Raw genomic sequence first — 3,853 nt, forward strand, 5'->3', positions numbered from 1 at the left:
TGTCCCCTGTAGGGCAGCCACCATTTTCTTTTTCATATATGACGAAGGATTACGCTTATTTCTACTTATTTAGTCTACTATGATACGCTTTAGATACGCTTCGTTGTTATTAGCTAATTAGTAACATCGCCTATATATTATCCTATTATCCCCTTTTTTAAATTATCATTATTATTTTCGTATTTCGTTTGTTGTTCCAATAATGTAGGTGTCAGAATCAGCTGTTTTGGATAGAAAAGTTCAGTTGCTGTTGATCCGGAGGTGAGAGTAAATATATGGAGAGGAAGTGTATTACTGTGCAACACCTTTGAGTATCCGGGGTTTTCATGGTATATATAATTACGTTGTTCAGGCCCATGTGGATCTTGTATGCAGTACTCTCTCTCTCTCTCCCTCTCTCTCTCTCTCTCTCTCTCTCTCTCTCTCTCTCTCTCTCTCTCTCTCTCTCTCTCTCTCTCTCTCTCTCTCTCTCTCTCTCTCTCTCTCTCTCTCTCCCTCCCTCCCTCCCTTCCTTCCTTCCTTCCTTCCTTCCTCCCTCCCTCCCTCCCTCCTTCCCTCCCTCCCTTCCTCCCTCTCCCCCTCTCTCCCTCTCTCTCTCTCTCTCATCTCTCTCTCTCCTCTCTTCTCTCTCTCTCTCCTCTCCTCTCCTCCCTCCCTCCCTTCCTTCTTCTTCCTTCCTTCCTCCCTCCCTCCCTCCTCCCTCCCTCCCTCCCTCCCTCCCTCCCTCCCCTCCCTCCTTCCCTCCCTTCTCCCTCTCTCCTCCCCCTCTCTCCCTCTCTCTCTCTCTCTCTTTCTCTCTCTCTCTCTCTCTCTCTCTCTCCCTCCTCCCTCCCTCTCCCTTTCCTTCCTTCCTCCTTCCTTCCTTCCTTCCTTCCTCCCTCCCTCCCTCCCTCACCTTCCTCCCTCTCCTCCCTCTCCCCCTCTCTCCCTCTCTCTCTCTCTCTCTCTCTCTCTCTCTCTCTCTCTCTCTCCTCTCTCTCTCTCTCTCTCTCTCTCTCTCTCTCTCTCTCTCTCTCTTCCTCTCCCTTTTTTCCTCTCTAATCCCTCGTCTCTTTCCTCCCTCCCAGCCTCACACTTACCATACTCTTCTCTTCCGTCTCTTAAACCAAATATATGCTCCATTCAATCTTAACATTCTTTTTACATTAATTTAGCAACAAATCATTACTAGAATCCCTCTGTCCCTTTCCTCCAACACCAGACATTACACCCACACTTCGATGAGCGTTCTGTCCTCCTGGTTCAGCTGTTTGGGATCTCTCCTCATTACCGTCCAGGCGATGGGAAAAAACCCGGCAAGTTGACTGACTCCAAGGGCGAAACTCCTCACTTGAATTATGATCACCCGATGGCCTGGGGTGTCACGCAGCTCTTTGAGAAGTAAGGATTGGAAGTATGAGATTGTCGAAGTGTGCTAATGTCCAGAGCGGTGATTTCATGATATCGGAAGATTTGCTGTGGATAATGAAGGAAATGTGGTTTGAATATCTGTCAGATGCAAGACCTCTTTTTTTTTTTTCTCTCTCTCTACAGGAATTCCGTGGTTAGTGGTGTTCACTGGCTGACAATGTTTAAGGGCGTTCCCACTCCTGACGTGCTGGCAAGGCTATCAAAGGACGCCCCTGCCCATAAGGTGCTGCACCAAGCACTCAAGGAGGAGTATCTCAAGCTCCATGTGAGTAATTCTCTGCAATATTTTTATTTTCATTCCAACTCGTTCTATCACATTAACTGTATTCGTAAATTACAATACGTCAAAGTTATCCAGAATTTAGCTTAAAGGAAGGCAAATCATGTTCCTTTCCCCCTTGATATAGTACTAATAAATGATATCCAGCACATTTATCTGCTTTGTAACCATTACCCATTGTCGCCATTAACCATTAACCATCCCCCCCTTGACTCAGGATGGCATGTCATTGGAAGTCAAGATCTGGGATGGTCGTCTGGAGGCCACCGACCTGCGAGACGGACGCAACGAGATTCAGATCAGCACACTCGGCAACAAGGAGAAGTATGTCAAGGTGCACCAGCAAGTACACCAAAGAAGCATTGACGAAGTAAGCTGTTTCATTCCCGTTTTCGGAAAAACATAGTCCTATATCAGATTCCTTTTTGAGTGTTGGGGATTTTTTAAATACTAAATGCTATTTCCCAAACTGTATTATTTAAGCACAACTTCTTCTACACAGTTTGTACTCAAGAACATGGATCTAGCACATAAACGAAATGGGGCCAGTGGTGCGAGGTTCGAGAAGGAGAGGACCTTTTTCGAGCAGGCGGCTAACGAGGCTTTCTTCAAGGCCATGGTCAGTGTTAGCCAAGTTATGTGTTAAAGAGAAAGAGCATTTTGAAAATACAGGATGGTAGTCTTTTTTTACTTGAAATTGTAACGTGAAAATTTACTGACTGAAACCAAGATGTTTCTTCCCGTCACCATATATTTTTTTTCTCTTGAACACAGGATGAAGCATTGGAGAACGCTGGTCAGCAGCGTTTACCGTCAACATAACCAGGCCTACTGTGCGGCAGAGCTCAATTGAACAATCAAAACACTTGGTATTATACTTTTCTTTAAATCAAGGAAATCCACAACATTTAAATTTAATATATATAGGGTATTACTCTTCACAAGTTTTGAATGCAAAATATCACCCGTGTTCAGGATACTATACTATTTTTCTAGAGAGGATTGATATGATACAATTCATTGCATTCACATTCAGACTTCTGATTCACCCCACAAACCAAATAATGTGCCATAGTTCATAAATCTGGTAATATTCTCATTGGAGAATTATATTTTTGTCTAATTCAACAGTAAACAGTATTTCCCACGAGCAGTGATTCATGTCTCTTGTTATGTACGCTCCTGTCGATGATTGCAAACTCGGTGTGAAAGAGGTGCTGATAATGTCCTCGGCGAGACATTCACATTTTTCTAGGCGACTTCAGTGCGGTACCCGGCCGTGATCGAGCTGGTTACGAGATGGCTGTCGGTCCTCGTGGCTCGACAGCAGATACTGGCAGCGACAAGAGCCTCCTTTTCATGGACCTTGCAATGTACCAAATATTGAGGAGATCTGGTTCTTGGTTCCAGCGGTCTGACCCGCACCGTTGCACATGGTACAGCGATGCGGGTAATGTGGCCAAGGAGATCAAGCACATCCTCCAAGTGCAGTTCATCCCCCCCCCCCCCCCCCCCCGTCAGACCAGTAATCATAAGTTAAGGAAGGACTGACCGGGGACCGGGACATGCATCGTTCCTTGGTGTGCGGGACCCGGTCACTGTTTATCAGGAATCTTGCGGAGGAGGTCGAAGGCCATTGCTTAGTAAGTGACCTTCGTCCTGCTTACCAAACCCTGAGCTGAACTCCAAGCCCTCCTCACAGACGACTGCAATCCGCTCAATAGATGGCCGGATCATCTCAGATCTTGATGGGAAACGGGAACGTTACACTGGGTTCTTTTGTCAGTTGATCGAAGTTGACCCATCAACAATTAGCCTAGATGTAAGTGATGTCACTTTCATCTATGTGTGTGTCCTCGTAAATACATGCGTGTATGCATGTGTGCAAGTGAGGATATTTTTTTTTTATTAGAAGTAAGAATATGTTCTGTATTTTTTTCTTAATACTGTTAGGTACAATATATTTCTGTGATGAAAACAAGTTATATATATATATATATATATATATATATATATATATATATATATATATATATATATATAGGGCAATCCTTGCAGAAGTGAGGTATTGTAAATGATGGACACAAGATGCTCAAGAAAGAACAGTTACCGAAATTGCTTGTATATGCCTGGTTAATGATTAATGGTTAAAAGCAAAATATA

At 44.2% G+C, this 3,853-nt stretch overlaps 1 long non-coding RNA gene across 1 annotated transcript; it reads left to right on the plus strand.

Moving 5' to 3' along the window:
• Nucleotides 1-1,952: 1,952 nt before the first annotated feature.
• LOC125036919 lies at nucleotides 1,953-3,634 on the plus strand. The gene is made up of 3 exons (XR_007115934.1): nucleotides 1,953-2,060; nucleotides 2,193-2,309; nucleotides 2,465-3,634. It is a non-coding gene; the product is annotated as an uncharacterized LOC125036919 (long non-coding RNA).
• The last annotated feature ends 219 nt before the right edge of the window (nucleotides 3,635-3,853 follow it).

Source organism: Penaeus chinensis, chromosome 2 (genome assembly GCF_019202785.1).
Source record: "Penaeus chinensis breed Huanghai No. 1 chromosome 2, ASM1920278v2, whole genome shotgun sequence".
NCBI classification, from domain to species: domain Eukaryota; kingdom Metazoa; phylum Arthropoda; class Malacostraca; order Decapoda; family Penaeidae; genus Penaeus; species Penaeus chinensis.